The sequence below is a fragment of the Dama dama genome, chromosome 13 (genome assembly GCF_033118175.1).
Source record: "Dama dama isolate Ldn47 chromosome 13, ASM3311817v1, whole genome shotgun sequence".
NCBI classification, from domain to species: Eukaryota; Metazoa; Chordata; class Mammalia; order Artiodactyla; family Cervidae; genus Dama; species Dama dama.
In genome coordinates, this window is record NC_083693.1 from 14,768,506 (window position 1) to 14,788,962 (window position 20,457).

General features: G+C 40.7%; 1 protein-coding gene across 6 annotated transcripts in view; it reads right to left on the reverse strand.

Moving 5' to 3' along the window:
- The window catches only part of LRRK1 (leucine rich repeat kinase 1), a 134,905-nt gene that overhangs the window by 101,150 nt on the left and 13,298 nt on the right, over positions 1-20,457 (reverse strand). The window contains exon 1 of one of the 6 annotated variants that reach the window (XM_061158564.1): positions 14,890-15,186. The exons of the other annotated variants lie outside the window; for them this stretch is intronic. The gene's annotated coding sequence lies outside the window, so the exon portion shown is untranslated. Of the gene's footprint in view, positions 1-14,889; positions 15,187-20,457 lie in introns of those variants that run through there. 6 annotated transcript variants of the gene reach the window in all.

Sequence of the window (20,457 nt, forward strand, 5' to 3'; positions counted from 1 at the left end):
GTCTGATGAACTCCTTTTTCAATTTTGAACCAGTCCTTTGTCCCATGTCCAGTACTAACTATTGTTTCTTGAGCTGCACACAGGTTTCTCCAGAGGCAGGTAAGGTTGTCTGGCATTCCCATCTCTTTAAGAATATTCCACAGTTTGTCATGATCCACACAATCAATCTCTTTGGTGTAGTCAGTGAAGCAGAAGTAGATTTGTTCTGGAATTCCCTTGCTTTCTTCATGAGCCAACAAATGCTGGCAATTTGATCTCTGGTTCCTCTGCCTTTTCTAAACTCAGCTTCTACATCTGGAACTTCTCTGCTCAGGTACAGCTGAAGCCTAGCTTGGAGAATTTTGAGCATCACCTTGCTAGCATGTTAAATGAGCTCAATTGTAAGGTAGTTTGAACATTCTTTGGCATTGCTCTTCTTTGGGATTGTAATGAAAACCGCTATTTTCCAGTCCAGTGGCTACTGCTGAATTATCCAAATTTGCTGACATACTGAGCACAGGATTTTAACAGCATCATCTTTGAAGATTTTAAACAGTGGCGCTAGAATTCCATCACCTCCATTAGCTTTGTTCGTAGTAATGCTTCTGAAGGCCCACTTGACTTCACACCCCAGGATGTCTGGCTCCGGGTGAGTGACCACACCATCATGGTTTGTTGTTGTTTATTTACTCAGTTGTGTCTGACTCTTTTCAACCCCATGAACTGAAGTATGCCAGGCTTCCCTGTCCTGTCCTTTACCATCTCCCAGAGCTTGCTCAAACTCATGTCTATCAAGTCGGTGATGCCGTCCAACCATCTCATCCTCTGTTGTCCCCTTCCTCTACTTCCCTCAATCTTTCCCAGCATCAGGGTCCTATCTAATGACTCAGCTCTTCACATCAGGTGGCCAGATATTGGAGCTTCAGTTTCAGCATCAGTCCTTCCAATGAATATTCAGGATTGATTTCCTTTAGGATTGACTGGTTTAATCTCCTTGATGTCCAAGGGGTCTCAAGAGGCTTATCCAACACCACAGTTCAAAAGCATCAATTTTTTAGTGCTCAGCCTTTTGTGATCCAACTCTCACATCCATACACGACTACTAGAAAAACTGTAGGTCTGACTATATGGACCTTTGTTGGCAAAGTAATGTCTCTGCTTTTTAATATGCTGTCTAGGTTTGTCATAGCTTTTCATCCAAGGAGCAAGAGTCTTTCAATTTCATGGCTGCAGTCACCATCTGCAGTGATTTTGGAGCCAAACAAAATAAAGTCTCACTGTTTCCCTTGTTTCCCCATCTAGTTGCCATGAAGTGATGGTATTGGATGCCATGATCTTAGTTTTTTGAACGTTGAGTTTTAAGCCAACTTTTTTACTCTCCTCTTTCACTTCTATCAAGAGGCTCTTTAGTTCCTCTTCACATTCTGCCATAAGGGTGGTGTCATCTGCATATCTGAGGTTATTGATATTTCTCCCAGCAATCTTGATTCCAGTTTGTGATTCATCCAGCCCAGCATTTCCCATGATGCACTCTGCATATAAGTTAAATAAGTAGGGTCACAATATACAGCCTTGATATACTCCTTTCCCAATTTGGAACCAGTCCATTGTTTCATGTCTGGTTCTAACTGTTACTTCTTGACCTGCATATGTGTTTTTCAGGAGGCAGATCAGGTGGTCTGGTATTCCCATCTCTTGAATTTTCCCCGGTTTGTTGTGATCCACACAGTCAAAGGCTTTGGCATAGTCAACAAAGCAGAAGTAGATATTTTTCTGGAACTCTCTTGCTTTTTCTATGATCCAATGGATTGGCAATTTGGTCTCTGGTTCCTCTGCCTTTTCTAAATCCAGCTTGAACACCTGGAAGTTCTTGATTCACATATATTTGAAGCCTCACTTGAAGAATTTTGAGCATTACTTTGTTAACATGTGAGATGAGTGCAATTATGCAGTAGTTTGAACATTCTTTGGCACTGCCTTTCTTTGGGATTGGAATGAATGCTGACCTTTTCCAGTCCTGTGGCCACTGCTGAGTTTACAAATTGGCTGGCATATTGAGTGCAGATTTGAAACAGTTCAGCCAGAATTCCATCACCTCCACTAGCTTTGTTCCTAGTGATGCTTCCTAAGGCCCACTTGACTTCACATTCCAGGATGTCTGGCTTTAGGTGAGTGTGAATGATCACGCCATCATGATTATCTGGTTCATTACAATCTTTTTTGTATAGTTCTTCTGTGTATTCTTGCCACCTCTTCTTAATCTCTTCTTCTTCTGTTAGATCCTTACCATTTCTGTCCTTTATTGTGATTCTGCCTTATTAGACAAAAAACCAGAGAGAAAATGGAAACCAATTCCTCCACAAATTCAGCAGCAGTTGAAAAGAGACACAGAAATACAGAGCTACAAAGATGAATTTTTTCCAATATTTAGGTCCTCTTCTGAAAATTAATTTATTGTTCACTCATTTTATAACTATTTAATACCTACAATGTGCTGAGCTAGAGCCTGGGCACATACATTGATGAGACAGATTGGAAAAACTAGAATGTGGAGCTGTATTCTTTCCAGACTTTCTACTTTAAAAAAAAAAAAAAAATTGAAGTATGGTTGACTTGGGTTTCCCTTGTGGCTCAGACAGTAAAGAATTCACCTGCGATGCAGGAGACCTGGGTTTGATCCGTGGGTTGGGAAGATTCCCTGAAGGAGGGCATGGCAACCCACTCCATATTCTTGCCTAGAGAATCCCCATGGACAGAGGAGTCCATGGGGTCACAAATAGCCGGACACAACTGAGTGACTAAGCACAGAATTTTGCATAGAATTTAAAAAAGCAGGGTGACAACATACAGACTTGTCATACTCCTTTCCCAATTTGGAACCAGTCCATTCTTCCATGTCCGCTTCTAACTGCTGCTTCTTGAGCTGCATACAGGTTTCTCGGAAGGCAGGTAAGCTTATCTGGTATTCCCATCTCTTTAAGAATTTTCTACAGTTTGTTGTGATCCACACAGTTAAAGGCTTTAGTGTAGTCAGTGAAGCAGAAGTAGATTTTTTTCTGGAATTCCTTTGCTTTTTCTATGATCCAACGGATACTAGCAATTTGATCTCTGGTTCCTTTGCCTTTTCTAAAGCCAGCTTGTACATCTAGACGCTGTTCATGTACTGCTGAAGCCTAGCTTGAAGGATTTTGAACATTACCTTGCTGATCTGTGAAATGAGTACAGTTATGTGGTAGTTTGAACATTCTTTGGCATTGCCCTACTTTGCTAGAGGGAATGCAAAATGGCACAGCCTCCATGGAGGGAAATTACCAATACCTAGCAAAATTAGATCTGCATTTTCCCTCTTAGCCCAGCACTCTGTATTTTAGAAATTTATGCAAAATATATGAGACATAAATATAAAATCATATCTACATAAGACTATTTATTGTATTGTTATTGCAGGGGAAAAATCTACATGTCCATCTATAGAGAACTAGCTACAGAAACTATGGACCATCCATATAACAGAGTCCTATGAAGCAGTAAGAAGGAAAGAGAAAGGGTTCTCTATATTGTGGGGGTGGGGGGGGGGTCATCTCCTATTGCTCTGTGATTCCCAGGGCAGCTCCCATTATTTCTCCCCAGGGTAGGGCACAGACATGCCAGCTTCCAATGGCCTTGTGTGCTGGGTCTACTCACCCCATCCTAGAGCTGGGAAGGCAGAAGCTCTGCAGAAGGCAAGTGAGGAATCTGAATTACGCCCCCAAGAGGCAGCTTGGCACCATGCAGCAGAGAAGCACAGCACTTGTGCTTGGCTTGAGTCTGACCAGAAAACCATACTGGTTCCCGGAAGAGGGAGAGGCCCCTCCTTTCATCCCAGCCCCTGTGCCCGCCTAGGGGTCACTACCAAGGATCCTCCTCAAGCCCAACTTAATCTCAGCACATCCTGAAGTACTGATGGTAAGGAGAGAAGCTGCAAGCAGATGTCTTGCCTCTACCTCTTCATCCTCCTAGGTAGAGTCTGGATGGCCTCACTGGTGCAGGGCAGGCAGGGCAGGGTGCTGCAGTGTCTGTACTAGAAAGGGCAGAAGCAGGGCAGGCAGACGGACACCGACTCTCACCAAGACAAGACAAGCTGACTCTGTGGGAAATGCCTGGGAGGTCTCTAGAGAGCACAAGATTAGAGACTGAGGACAGAGGCTGCATTTTGTGACCTTCTGGGAAAGATCTGGGCAAAGGAGTTCAGAGGTTTGGCCGTGTGCTTTAAACAGAATTCCTTGTGGATGTCCTTTCAAAAAACTTAAGTAAAGATCTAGGCTGCTTCATGATTTTAAGATTCCAGGCTGGAGTTTCCCTGGAATATAGAGGCCATGAGTGATTTCCCTGGATCTCACATAAATATTCATTTCTCCTCCTCTTCCTTTTTTATTTTTATTTTTATTTTTTTTCCAGTGGGTTTTGTCATACATTGATATGAATCAGCCATGGATTTACATGTATTCCCAATCCCGATCCCCCCTCCTACCTCCCTCTCCACCCGATTCCTCTGGGTCTTCCCAGTGCACCAGGCCGGAGCACTTGTCTCGTGCATCCCACCTGGGCTGGTGATCTGTTTCACCTCCTCTTCCTTTTTAATGAATGAATTATACCATGATTATGTTCTGCAACTTGCTTCTCTCCCGTCGAAGTTCTGGGTCGGCACTCAGAGACCCAGCACAGCTTTTGTCATGGCAGCCCTTTGTCTTCATTGATGGACATTTAGGGCAGGTATAGTTTTGTGTAACCCCCTCCACTGCTGCACTGAATATCCTTATGTGTGCACTTCCCACCTGTGAACTGTCTCCCCAGGTTAAATTTCTAGCAGTAGAAGAAGCAGAGGATATAGTAGGCCTTGATTTTTATAAAGATTGTCAATTTGCTTTTCCAAAAGTTGCATCAATTCGGTCCTTACTCATCAACTCAGTATTAGATTAAAATAAAATATGAAAAACAGGGCAAAACTTATATCTTTGCTAGCTTAAATAATATCAAACTTCCTGATTGTTTACAATCTGCAAAGAAAAATAACATATCTCAAAATTGGTTTTGGTTTCAATTTCTTCTCATATGAATGACATTCAATATATTTTCACATTGATCCGTCATTTCTATCTTTTTCAATGAATTAATGAACTCTATAAATCTCTTCTTTGATTCGTTTGAAATTGGGCTATTCTTTCTATCACTGATTTACCAGTGCTCTTTGCAGTATATGTTGAAACAGTTTTGACCTGTTTGTTGGTTGTCACTTCTATTTCTGCAGAATAGTTCTAATTGTTATGTAATTATTTTATTAATTTTCTCCTTTATGGTATCTGGGTTCTGTGCCATGCTTAGGAAAAAGTCCTTCCTCAGTCCCAAATTATATTATCATTTTCCTAGACTTTCAGTGGTATTCATTTCTATGTTTAAATATTTGATTCATCTGAAACTGATTTTGGTGTGGAAGTGAGGAAGTAATATGTTATTTTTGTCCTATTACCAAGCAAACTTTATTTACTGGACAAATTTGAAATCCTAAATAGTAAAGCAAAACTAATGTGCATTTGGCCTATTTGTTGAGTTGTGGCTCCAACCCATTGCTTTTCTTGTCCTTTCTCTCTCTAGTCTCCAACACGTTTCATTACTATGGCTTTGTAATAATTCTAAAATTTGGTGGAACTACTCTCTACTCTTTCTTTCAACTGACCTTCTCATTTGAATTTTCTTGGTTATTCTCATGTTTATTTTTCTACATAGAATTTACTTCTCTATCTAAAAGAATCTTGTTTGCATTTGAATTGCAATTGTACTGAATTATAAAATCAACATGTAGAGAACCAATATATTTACAGTGTTGTCTCTCTATATAAAAGGATGATATGTCATTTTTTAATACTGAAGTACAGTTGACTTCCCTCATAGTTCAGTTGGTAAAGAATCTCCCTGCAGTACAGGAGATGTGGGTTTGATCCCTGGGTCAGGAAGATCCCCTGCAGAAAGAAATGGCAACTCACTCCAGCATTCCTGCCTGGAGAATCCCATGGACAGAGGAGCCTGGCGGGCTACAGTCCATGGGGTTGCAAGAGTCAGACACGACTTCGTGACTAAAGAAAGAGATAGACAGTTGACTTATAGTATTACATTAACATCAGGTGTATAATATAGTGGTTTGATATTTTTATAAATTATACTCTAAAGTTATTAAAAATATTTGTTATATTCCCTGTGCTATATATCCTTGTACCTTATTTATTTTATACCTAGTAGTTTGCACTTCTTCCTTCCCTTCCTTGATCTTGTCTCTTTCCCCTCTAGTAACCACTAGCTTGTTCTCTATAGCTATGAGTCTCTTTCTGTCTTTTTATATTCACATGTTTGTTTTATTTTTTAAGACTCTACATATAACTGAAAACATAGTTTCTGTCTTTCTCTGTTAGACTTATTTCACTTAGCATAATACCCTTCAGGTCCATCCATGTGGTTATAAAGAGCAAAATTTCATTCTTTATTATAGTTGAGTAATACTCCATTGTGTGTGTATATATATGTTGCTGTTATTCAGTTGCTAAGTCATGTCCAACTCTCTGTGACCCCATGGACTGCAGCACGCCAGAGTTCCCTGTCCTCCAGTATCTCCCTGAGTTTACTAAAATTCATGTCCATCGAGTCAGTGATAGCATCCAACCATGCCATCCTCTGTTGCCTCCTTCTCCTCCTGCCCTCAATCTTTCCCAGCATCAGGGTCTTTTCCAATGAGCTGGCTTTTCACATAGATGGCCAAAGTGTTGGAGCTACAGCTTCAGCATCAGTCCTTCCAATGAATATTCAGGGTTGATTTCCTTTAGGATTGACTGGTTTGATCTTCTTGCTGTCCAAGGTACTCTCAAGAGTCTTCTCCAGCATTGCAGTTCGAAAGCATCAATTCTTCAGTGCCCAGCCTTCTTTATGGTCCAACTCTCACATTCATACATGAATACTGGAAAAACCATAGCTTTGACTATTGAGGACCTTTGTCAGAAAAAGTGATTTCTTTGCTTTTAATACAGTTTGTCTAGGTTTTTCCTAGCTTTTCTTCCAAGGAGCAAGCATCATGCCTGAAGTCACTGTCCACAGTGATTTTGCAGCCCAAGAAAATAAAGTTGGTCACTGTTTCCATTTTTTCCCTATCGATTTGCCATGAAGTGATGGGACCAGATGTCATGATCTTTGTTTCTTGAATGCTGAGTTTTAAGATAGCTTTTTCACTCTCCTCTTTCACACTTATTAAGAGGGTCTTTAGTTCCTCTTCACTTTCTGCCATCAAAGTGGTGTCATCTGCATATGATAGGTTGTTGTTATTTCTCCCTGCAATCTTGATTCCAGTTTGTGGTCCATCATCCTGGCATTTTGCATGATGTACTCTGCATAGAAGTTTAATAAGTAGGGTGACAACATATAGCCTTGATGAACTCCTTTCCCAGTTTTGAACCAGTCTGTTGTTCCATGCACAGTTTGAAGGGTTGCTTCTTGCCCTGCATACAGGTTTCTCAGGAGACAGGTAAGTTGGTCTGGTATTTTCATCTCTTTGAGAATTTCCCACGGTTTGTTGTGATCTACACAGTTAAAGGCTTTAGCATAGTCAATGAAGTAGAAGTAGATGTTTTTCTGGAATTCCCTTCCTTTTCCTATGACCCAGCAGATGTAGGCAATTTGATCTCTGGTTTCTCTGCCTTTTCTAAATGCAGCTGGTACAACTGGAAGTTCTTAAGTCACATAATCCTGAAGCCTAGTTTGAAGGATTTTGAGTATAATCTTGCTAGCATGTGAAATGAATGCAACTGTATGGCAATTTGAACATTTTTTGGCATTGGCCTTCTTTGGGATTAGGGCTCCCAACATGGCTCGGTGGTAAAAGAATCTGCCTGGCAACGCAGGAGACACAGAGAAGCAGGTTTGATTCCTGGGTAGAGAAGATCCCCTGAAGTAGGAAATGGCAATCCCTCTGCAGTATTCTTGCCTTGAAAATTCCATGGACAGGAGAGTCTGGCAGGCTACAGTCCATGGGGTCGCAAAGAGTTAGACACAACTGAGCAACTGAGCATGCATTCATTCTTTGGTATTAGAATGAAAACTGACCTTTTTCAGTCCTGTGGTTCACTGCTGAGTTTTCCAAATTGACTGGCATGTTGAGTGAAGCACTTTAACAGCATTATCTTTTAGGATTTTAAATAACTCAGCTGCAATTCCATCACCTCCACTAGCTTTGTTCATAGTAATGCTTCTTAAGGCCCACTTGATTTCACACTCTAGAATGTGTGCTTCTGGGTGAGTGACCACACCATCAAGGTTATCTGGCTCATTAAGACCTTTTTTGTACAGTGTATTCTTGCCACCTCTTCTTAATATCTTCTGTTTCTGTTACATCCTTGCCATTTCTGACTTTTATTGTGCCCATCTTCACATGAAATGTCCCCTTGGTATCTCTAATTTTCTTGAAGAGGTCTCTAATCTTTTCCATTCTATTGTTTCCCTCTATTTCTTTGCATTGTTCACTAAGGAAGTATCTCGTCTTCCTATTCTCTATACTCTGCATTCAGTTGGGAATATCTTTCCTTTTATCCTTTGCCTTTTGCTTTTCTCCTTTTCTCAGCTATTTATAAGGCCTTCTCAGATAACCACTTGCCTTCTTGCATTTATTCTCTTGAGGATGGTTTTGGTCACTACCTCGTGTACAATGAACCTCCATTCATAGTTCTTCAGGCATTCTGTCCACCAGATCCAATCCTTTGAATTTCTTCATCTCCTCCACTGTATAATCATAAAGGATGTGATTTAGGTCATACCTGAATGGTCTAGTGGTCTTCCCTGTGTTTGTGTGCCTAGTCACTCAGTCGTGTCTGACTATTTGCAACCCCATGGACTGTAGAATGCCAGGCTCCCCCATCCATGGGGGTTCTCCAAGCAAGAATGCTGGAGTGTGCTATGGATAGATCAACTAAACAGAAAATTAGCAAGAAAACACAAATTTTAAATGATACAACAGACCAGTTTAGATCGAATTGATACCTATAGGGCATTTCACCCCAAAACAATGAATTTCACCTTTTTCTCAAGTGCACACGGAACCTTCTCCAGGACAGATCACATCCTGGGCCATAAATCTAGCCTGGGTAAATTCAAAAAAATGAAATCATCTCAAGCATCTTTTCTGATCACAATGCAGTAAAATTAGATGTCAACTACAGGGAAAAAAAACTATTAAAAATACAAACATATGGAGGCTAAACAACACACTTCTGAATAAACAACAAATCATGGAAGAAATCAGAAAAGAAATCAAAATATGCATAGAAATGAATGAAAATGAAAACACAACAACCAAAAACCTATGGGATTCAGTAAAAGCAGTGCTAAGGGCAATGTTCACAGCAATACAAGCCTACCTCAAGAAACAGGAGAGAAATCAAATAAATAACCTAACTCTACACCTAAAGCAACTAGAAAAGGAAGAAATGAAGAATACCAGGGTTAGTAGAAGGGAAGAAATCACAAAAATTAGGGCAGAAACAACTGCAAAAGAAATAAAAGAGATCATAGCAAAAAAAAAAAAGCTAAAAGCTGGTTCTTTGAGAAGATAAATAAAATAGACAAACCATTAGCCAGACTCACCAAGAAACAAAGGGAGAAAAATCAACTCAACGAAATTAGAAACGAAAATGGAGAAATCACAACAGACAACACAGAAATACAAAGGATCATAAGAGACTACTATCAGCAACTATATGCCAATAAAATGGACAACTTGGAAGAAATGGACAAGTTCTTAGAAAAGTATAACTTTCCAAAACGGAACCAGGAAGAAATATAAAATCTTAACAGACCCATCACAAGCACAGAAAACAAAACCATAACCAGAAATCTTCCAACAAAGAAAAGCCCAGGACCAGATGGCTTCACAGCTAAATTCTACCAAAAATTTAGAGAAGAGCTAACACCGATCCTACTCAAAGTCTTCCAGAAAATTGCAGAGGAAGGTAAACTTCCAAACTCATTCTATGAGGCCATCATCACCCTAATACCAAAACCAGATAAAGATGCCACAAAAAAAGAAAATTACAGGCCAATATCACTGATGAACATAGATGCAAATATCCTCGACAAAATTCTAGCAAACAGAATCCAACAACATAATAAGATTATACATCATGACCAAGTGGGTTTTATTTGAGGGATGAAAGGATTCTTCAAGATTTGCAAATCAATCAATGTGATACACCACATTAAAAACTGAAAGATAAAAACCATATGATTATCTCAATAGATGCAGAGATAGCCTTTGACAAAATTCAACATCCATTTATCATAAAAACCCTCCACAAAGCAGGCATAGAGGAAACATACCTCAACATAATAAAAGCCATATATGATAAACCCACAGTAAACATTATCCTCAATGGTGAAAAATTGAAAGCATTTCCCGTAAAGTCAGGAACAAGACAAGGGTGCCCATTCTCACCACTACTATTCAACATAGTTTTGGAAGTTTTGGCCACAGCAATCAGAGCAGAAAAAGAAATAAAAGGAATCCAGACTGGAAAACAAGAAGTAAACTCTCACTGTTTGCAGATGACATGAAAACCTACATAGAAACCTACATAGAAAACCCTAAAGGCTCCACTAGAAAATTACTAGAGCTAATTAACAAATACATTAAAGTTGCAGGATATAAAATTGACACACAGAAATCCCTTGCATTCCCATACACTAACAATGAGAGAACAGAGAGAGAAATTAAGGAAACAATTCAACATTGCAACAAAAAGAATAAAATACTTAGGAATCAGTTCAGTTCAGTTCAGTCGCTCAGTCATGTCCGACTCTTCGCAACCCCATGAATTGTAGCACACCAGGCCTACCAACTCCTTGAGTTTACTCAAACCCATGTCCATTTAGTCAGTGATGCCATCCAACCATCTCTTCATCTGTCGTCCCCTTCTCCTCCTGCCCCCAATCCCTCCCACCATCAGGGTCTTTTCCAATGAGTCAACTCTTCACATGAGGTGGCCAAAGTATTGGAGTTTCAGCTTCAGCATCAGTCCTTCCAATGAACACCCAGGACTGATCTCCTTTAGGATGGACTGCTTGGATCTCCTTGCAGTCCAAGGGACTCTCAAGAGTCTTCTCCAACACCACAGTTCAAAGGCATCAATTTTTTGGCGCTCAGCTTTCTTCACAGTCCAACTCTCACATCCATACATGACCACTGGAAAAACCATAGCCTTGACCAGACGGACCTTTGCTGGCAAAGTAATGTCTCTGCTTTTTAATGTGCTATTTAGGTTGGTCATAACTTTCCTTCCAAGGAGTAAGCATCTTTTAAATTCATGGCTGCAATCACCATCTGCAGTGATTTTGGAACCCAAAAAAGTAAAGTCTGACACTGTTTCTACTGTCTCCCCATCTATTTCCCATTGAAGTGATGAGACCAGATGCCATGATCTTAGTTTTCTGAATGTTGAGCTTTAAGCCAACTTTTTCACTCTCCTCTTTCACTTTCATCAAGAGGCTTTTTAGTTCTTCACTTTCTGCCATAAGGGTGGTGTCATCTGCATATCTAAGGTTATTGATATTTCTCTCGGCAATCTTGATTCCAGCTTGTGCTTCTTCCAGCCCAGTGTTTCTCACGATGTACTTGGCATATAAGTTAAATAAGCAGGGTGACAATATACAGCCTTGACATACTCCTTTTCCTATTGGGAACCAGTCTGTTGTTCCATGTCCAGTTCTAACTGTTGCTTCCTAACTTGCATATAGGTTTCTCAAGAGGCAGGTCAGGTGGTCTGGTATTCCCATCTCTTTCAGAATTTTCCACAGTTTATTGTGATCCACATAGTCAAAGGCTTTGGCGTAGTCAGTAAAGCAGAAATAGATGTTTTTCTGGAACTCTCTTGCTTTTTCGATGATCCAGTGGATGTTGGTAATTTGATCTCTGGTTCCTGTGCCTTTTCTAAAACCAGCTTGAACATCTGGAAGTTCACAGTTCACATATTGCTGAAGCCTGGCTTGGAGAATTTTGAGCATTACTTTACTAGCATGTGAGATGATTGTGCGGTAGTTTGAGTATTCTTTGGGATTGGAATGAAATCTGACTTTTTCCAGTCCTGTGGCCACTGCTGAGTTTTCCAAATTTGCTGGCATATTGAGTGCAGCACTTTCACAGCATCATCTTCGAGGATTTGAAATAGCTCAACTGGAATTCCATCACCTCCACTAGCTTTGTTCATAGTGATGCTTCCTAAGGCCCACTTGACTTTGCATCCCAGGATGTCTGGCTCTAGGTGAATGATCACACCATCATGATTATCTGGGTCATGAAGATCATTTTTGTATAGTTCTTCTGTGTATTCTTGCCACCTCTTCTTAATATCTTCTGCTTCTGTTAGGTCCATACCATTTCTGTCCTTTATCAAACCCATCTATGCATGAAATGTTCCCTTGGTATCTCTAATATTCTTGAAGAGATCTCTAGTCTTTCCCATTCTGTTGTTTTCCTCTATTTCTTTACACTGATCGCTGAGGAAGGCTTTCTTATCTCTCCTTGCTATTCTTTGGAACTTTGCATTCAAATGGGCCTATCTTTCCTTTTCTCCTTTGCTTTTTGCTTCTCTTCTTTTTGCAGCTATTTGTAAGGCCTCCTCAGACAGCCATTTTGCCTTTTTGCATTTATTTTTCATGGGGATGGTCTTGATCCCTGTCTCCTGTACAATGTCACCAACCTCTGTCCATAGTTCATCCAGCACTCTGTCTATCAGATCTAGTCCCTTAAATCTATTTCTCACTTTCACTGTATAATCATAAGGGATTTGATTTAAGTCATACCTGAATGATCTAGTGGTTTTCCCTACTTTCTTCAATGTAAGTCTGAATTTGGCAATAAGGAGTTCACGATCTGAGTCCCAGTCAGCTTCCGGTCTTATATTTGCTGACTGTATAGAGCTTCTCTATCTTTGGCTGCAAAGAATATAATCAATCTGATTTCAGTGTTGACCATCTGGTGATGTCCATGTGTAGAGTCTTCTCTTGTGTTGTTGGAAGACGGTGTTTGCTATGACCAGTGCGTTCTCTTGGCAAAATCTATTAGCCTTTGCCCTGCTTCATTCCATACTCCAAGTCCAAATTTACTCCAGGTGTTTCTTGACTTCCTACTTTTGCATTCTAGCCCCTATAATGAAAAGGACATCTTTTTGGCCTGTTAGTTCTAAAAGTTCTTGTAGGTCTTCATAGAACTGTTCAACTTCAGCTTCTTACTGGTTGGGGAATAGGCTTGGATTACCATGATATTGAATGGTTTGCCTTGGTAACGAACAGAGATCATTATGTCATTTTTGAGACTGCATCCAAGTACTGCATTTCAGGCTCTTTTGTTGACCATGATGGCTACTCCATTTCTTCTAAGGAATTCCTGCCCACAGTAGTAGATATAATGGTCATCTGAGTATGGGCCAAAGAACTAAACAGACATTTCTCCAAAGAAGACATACAGATGGCTAACAAACACATGAAAAGATGCTCAACATCACTCATTATCAGAGAAGTGCAAATCAAAACCACAATGAGGTATCATCTCACATCAGTCAGAATGGCTGCTATCCAAAAGTCTACAAACAATAAATGCTGGAGTGGGTACGGAGAAAAAGGAACCCTCTTACACTGCTGGTGAGAATGCAAACTAGTACAGCCACTATAGAGAACAGTGTAAAGATTCTTTAAAAAACTGGAAATAGAACTGCCATACGACCCAGCAATCCCACTACTGGGCATACACACTGAGGAAACCAGAATTGAAAGAGACACGTGTACCCCAATGTTCATCACAGCACTGTTTACAAAAGCCAGGACATGGAAGCAACCTAGATGTTCATTGGCAGACGAGTGGATAAGAAAGTTGTGGTACATTTACACAATGCAATATTACTCAGCTATTAAAAAGAATGCATTTGAATCAGTTCTAATGAGGTGGATGAAACTGGAGCCTACTATACAGAGTGAAGTAAGTCAGAAAGAAAAACACCAATACAGTATATTAACGCATATATATGGAATTCAGAAAGATGGTAACAATGACCCTATATGCAAGACAGCAAAAGAGACACAGAAGTAAGAAAAGACTGTTGGACTCTGTGGGAGAAGGCGAGGGTGGGATGATTTGAGAGAATAGTATTGAAACATATATATTATCATATGTGAAACAGATTGCCAGTCCAGGTTCAATGCACGAGGCAGGGTGCTCAGGGCTGATGCACTGGGATGACCCTTAGGGATGTAATGGGGAGGGAGGTGGGAGGGAGGGTCAGGATGGGGAACACATACAACCATGGCTGATTCATGTGAACATATGGCAAAAACCACCACAATATTGTAAAGTAATTAGCACCCAATTAAAATAAAAAAAGACATCTCCCAAACAGAAAAATAAATAAATAAAATATATGTAAATCTGTAGTGTGAAAAAAAAAAGAATACTGGAGTGTATTGCCACGCCCTCCTCCAGGGGATTTTCTCAACCCTGGGATTGAACCCAGGTCTCCCAAATTGCACATGGATTCTTTACTGTCTGAGCCACCAGGGAAACCCAGTGGTCTTCTCTACTTTTTTCAATTTGAGCCTGAATTTTGCTAGGAGAAGTCATGGTCTCAGTCACAGTCAGCTCCTGGTCTTGTTTTTACTGACTGTATAGAGCGTCTCCATCTTTGGCTGAAAGAATATAAGCAATCTGATTTTGGTATTGACCATCTGGTGATGTCAGGTGTAGAGTCTTCTTTTGTGTTGTTGGAAGAGGGTGTTTGCTATGACCAGTGGCATTCTCCTGGCAAAACTCTGTTAGCCTTTGCCCTGCTTCATTTTGTACTCCAAGGCCGAACTTGCCTGTTAAATCCAGGTATCTCTTGACTTCCTACTTTTGTATTCCATTCTCCTATGATGAAAAGAATATGTTTTTTTTTAGTCTTAGTTCTAGAAGGTCTCGTAGGTCTTCATAGTTCAAATTCAGCTTCTTCAGCATTAGTGGTTGGGGCACAGACTTGGATTACTGTGATGTTGAATGGTTTGCCTTGGAAAAGAACAGAGATCATTCTGTCGGTTTTGAAGTTGCACCCAAATACTGCATTTCAGACTCTTTTGTTGACTATGAGGACTACTTCTTTTCTTCTAAGGGATTCTTGCCCACAGTAGTAGATATAATGGTCATTTGAGTTAATTCACCCATTCCTGTCCATTTTAGTTCACTGATTCCTAAAATGTCAATGTTTACTCTTGCCATCTCCTGTTTGACCATGTCCAATTTACCTTGATTCATAGGCCTAACATTCCAGGTTCCTATGCAATACTGTTCTTTACAGTTTCAGATTTTACTTACTCCGCCAGACACATCCACAACTGTAGTCTCTTTTTGACTTTTCATTTTGTTCATGGGGTTCTCAAGGCAAGAATATACATATATGTACCTCATCTTCTTTATCCATTCATCTGTTGATGGACACTTAAGTTGTTTTCATATATTGGTCATTGTAAATAATGTTGCAGTGAATATTGGGGTACATATATCTATTTGAATTTTCTTTTTGATATAAATATATTTTGAATAAATCTATTGATTTTCTTTGGATATAAAGCCAGGAGTCAAATGGCTGGATCATATGGTAGTTCTATTTCCAATTTTTTTAGCAAACTCTATACTGTTTCCATAGTGTTTACAACAATTTACACTCTCACCAACAGTGCATCAGGGTTCCTTTTTCTCCACATCCTAGCCAATATTTATTATTTGTAGACATTTTGATGATAGCCATTCTGACAGGTGTGAGGTGATATCTCATTGTGGTTTCAATTTGCATTTCCCTGATGATCAGTGATGTTGAGCATATTTTCATGTGCCTGCTGGCCATCTGTATGTCTTTTTTGGAAAAATGTCTGTTTAGGTCCTCTGCCCATTTTTAAATCAGGTTTTCTTTTTATATTGAATTCTATGAGTTCTTTATACATTTTGGATATTTAGCCCTTACTAGATTTACTTAAACCTAAATTCATGCATGCAGGCTAAGTCACTTCAGTTGTGTCCGGCTCTGTGTGACCCCATGAACAGCAGCCCACCAGGATCCTCATCCATGGAATTCTCCAGACAAGAGTACTGGAGTCGGTTACCATTTCCTTCTCCATTAAATCTAAATAAGACTTATTTAACCTAAGTCTTAAAGGTTCGTTTACTTTCCCAAGACAGTGTACATTTAATTTATATTAATTCAATAATTAAGAAAAAAGCAAAACATTTCTACTGATAGCCCCTTGGACATTCAAAGTTCTCATTTCAATTCTTCAGAGCTTGTAAGTGAGTCCGGATAGGGTATTTAGTTACCCACTACATACAATGTCAATGCAAAGAGTTCCTAGGAAAGACAAGGAAAGACCAAAAGGTCCTAGAGGTTGATAAGGAAAAGATATGAAGAGAGAGCTCAAAAAAAGTAAATATAACCAGCTCTCACACACACTAAAACATGCTAAGTCTCACTCATCTTAAGATAAATGCATATCAAAACTATACTGAGACATCTTTTTTCACAGAGCAGATTAGGAAAAACCAAAAATTTGATAACACTTAGTCAGGCCTATAGGGAAACAGGCAAGCACATACATCATGGAGGCAAACAGGAAAAACTCCCATGGAGGGTGATTTGGAAGCATATGTTCTATGGCCTGTTGGGGCTTCCAAGGTGGTGCTAGTGGTAAAGAACCCACCAGCTGAGGCAGGTAGATGTAAGAGACATAGGTTCCATCCCTGGGTCAGGAAGATCCCCTGGAGGAGGGCACGGCAACCCACTCCAGTATTCTTGCCTGGGGAATCCTATGGATGGAGAATCCCATGGATGGGGGAGATTGGCAGGCTATAGTCCATAGGGTAGTACAGAGTCAGACACGACTGAAGCGACTTATCACGCATGCACACACATGTTCTTTGGCCCATTACTTTGAGAATTTACTATGTAGATACACTTATACATGTGTGAAAAGACATCAACAGCATTATTTGTTATATACCTAAATATTAATAGCCCAAATGTCCATTAGAGGAGACTGCTTACTGAGGTATAATACAATAAATAAATGCAATAAATAAATACATAAACTGAGGTACAATACAATAGATGCTATGTATTTATCAAAAGAATGTGTGAAAGAAAGAGGCAAGGTACAGAACAGTGTGTGTGATCAGCTACCCACTGTGTAAAAGAGGGAAAATATGAGCCTACATTTGTTTTGCTTGTATACATACAAAGACATTCTGGAAGGATGTAAAAACCAAAGAATTGTAAATTGTCACTATGGTTTTTGAGTAGTATGACTGTACTCAAACAACTAAAGCTTTAGGATCTTGGCAAGGAAAAAGGCATGAAGTCATTCACTCTGCCTTTTCCTCTGCATGTCTTCAGGCACAGATACACACCCTCAAATTCAAACAACAAAAATTGACTCCAGCTGATTTGCCTCAAAACTGGGACTGCCATCTGCCTTCTAAATCTCAAAGCAGGCACACACAAAAAAGCAAAAAGCCAGGATCAGGGGTTCTCTGCAGCTCGCAGAGTTATGAGTTGATGTATTTAACACGTGGATTTGAAGGGAACCCCACGGGTGATTATAAAGTGGCCTCTGAAAAGTTAAAAGAAGCACCAAAAGTGTATCTGCCTAAAAGATAATGCTTAACAGAAGCAAATGCCTGCAGCCTCACCCTTTTGCCCTGAGACAAAAATGCAGAGACGATTTTCAGTCTGAGTAAGAGTTTACATTCCTGGGCGCCCCACTCCTCAGTGGCTAGGTTTGTAGCCTGTGGCTGAGTTGGACACAGTTGCTCTGTGATTGTCACATTCACTATTTTCCTCTATGGAAATGTCCATTCATGTAGTACAAACTTTTTCGGTTAATACAACCCTCAGCAGACAACAATATGGCCCTTTATTTTTATGAGTGCTGTTCTGATTACTAAAGCAAGAAATGCCATGACTCCTCGGAAATCATAAACATGCCAAGAAGCCTGGGTTCTGCTACTGTGGCCCTCTGCCCACCCAAACTTGACTCAGCTATCACCATTTCTCTGAGTTCAAGGCACTCCTTACGGATAGCTTTTGGTTGAACATTTAAGATACTCATGAATATTAGAATTTCGAGCTTTAGTAAGAGACATACAGATTTTGTAACCTGGCCCAATAAAAGCATTCTGAAGATAAGGTGAGGAAAGATTTTGACTTCAATGAAAACACTTTCAATTAAAAGTTTAATTAAACAGTTTTAGTCAAAACAATTTTGATGATTAGATTGGGGTCATCACATTTCAGTGATAAACACATTTTGAAAATGAGGACTCATCAAGTTTTAAATTCCATGCCTTTTATAGCTTCAAGCCCCCAAAAATCAAAGATCCCCATTTTTAAGGACCTCCTCATTTTTATCAGTATAATAATATCATTATTTTCACTAAGAGAAACAGAGTCCAGTTGAGGCTACATGATTTACTGAGGATTTACCAAGCATGCATACTTAGCAAACAGATTCTAACCATTTCTGTGTTACAGATGAGGACTGGGGTAGAGAAAGACCAGCATTTTAACCTGGCTCCTTTCAACTGCAAAGTCCATGATTTTAACACCATTACTCAGTTTCTCCTAAAACTGTGCAAATTGCACACCTGGGAAATGCCAAAGAGATGCTGGAAGACAAGATTCAGACAGTGGGCTGAGCCCTGACTGTAGCCACAAACTCCTATACATATCAAACTCAACAAGCCATGTGAGCACAGAAAACGAGGGGACCTAATAGGGCCAGAAACCATTGTGCAAGAGGGGGGCAAGGTTCAGGAGTGCTGCAAGGCTGCGCGGAGTGCATCCAGGAAGTAAGGCCTCCAAAGCCACCAGCAGAGGTACTGCGCAGAGGGAAAACCCACAGTAAGCCCTTCTCCAGTCTGCACCAGGCAGTACGGGGCCAAGGTTCCTGTCCCTTGTGTGCCAGAGACGAAGTGTGAAACCTCAGGTGGTGGCTGACACTAGGGTGGTTTGTGTAGCCCCCCACCACCCAGAAGACATACACCCAGGTGTACCCCCTGGGCAACCTGCTACAGTCTCCCTGTCCAACTCTCTGCAGCCTGCATTAACCAAAATGGCCTTCACAGACAGTTTTGGGGAATCCCAGACACAAAGATCAACATCCAACCACATACCCACAAACATTTGAGGAAGATTAACATCATAAAGGAGAAGCACCCAACTCTGATAACCGCGCCTCCAAGCAAGGCAGCTGCAGATAGGCAAGAAGAAACCCCTCCCCACCCCCATCCCCCCACACGCAAAGCTAAATTAAGTTCTTTGCTATTGAGCCAAGGACCCAATGCCCCTGTGAGCATGTTGACCACCCCAGGGCAGGAGAGGATGAGGCATATTCCAATGCAGCTCTCTCTTGGGCCAAGGGGAAGAGTCTCCAAGGGGAAGTGAGCAGTTGACAGTGACAATGCTTGGGCAAGGCAGGGTCTTGCCAGACCTGAAAACCTGCACCTCTTGCTTTCCCCTTATATTACTGCTCAGTGGGAAAACCTACACAAATCACCCAGTCACCAAGATAAGGGAGTGTGGGTAAACTTTGGACTGGCTGATGACTCAACTTGCTATGGGCAACCACTACTCTCATCTGGGAATCAGTGCCTGAGCTCCCCTAAGCAGGATCTCGAGCTCTAGCTTTCCAGAAACTGGGGGGCCCATTTCCACCTAGAAACAGCATTATATAGCAAGAACAAGCCCTCAAAATAAATATGACTGACATCTTGGAGAGATACAGGGGGACGTAGCATCCATATCAAAGAACTGGCTGAAAAGCTGGGAAATTAAAATGAAAGGGGTGATCTATAAAACACAATAGGTTTGCTGCAGAGCATAATGAACAGAGCCAGAGGAGAAACCAGCAATGTGTAAGACCAAGCAGAGGGTGCAGTACCAAGACACAAAGAAGTTAAAGCACAAATTAAAACTGAAGAGACAGGGAAGATGCTCTGGGTAAGCTTCAGGCTCTGCCCGCTGAGAATGGGGTGGGGGGACAGGATGCCCCAGAGAGCCAACCTGAAGAGGAAAAGTTAAAATTTTACATAACCTTCTCCTTCTGCCTCTGTAACTCAGCTTGCCCCTTGCAAAGTCTAAACCACATAGGTCATGTAATCTCAGAAAATGGGGCTTACAATACCAGGAACTGGAGTTTATCTCACTCACCCTTGTCCTGCTCTTTGCAATTGCCCAGCCCCTGCAAACCTGCTTAATCATGCCTGTCCATGTAAAGGACAGGCACCATCCTCCCCATCTTGACTGCTGTTCCCACACATGTGAAACCCCTTAGTTTAAACCAGCCTATTAAGAGCTAGTGTTGCCCACTACAGTCTGTCCATAAAAACTCTGTAACCCCTTTGCT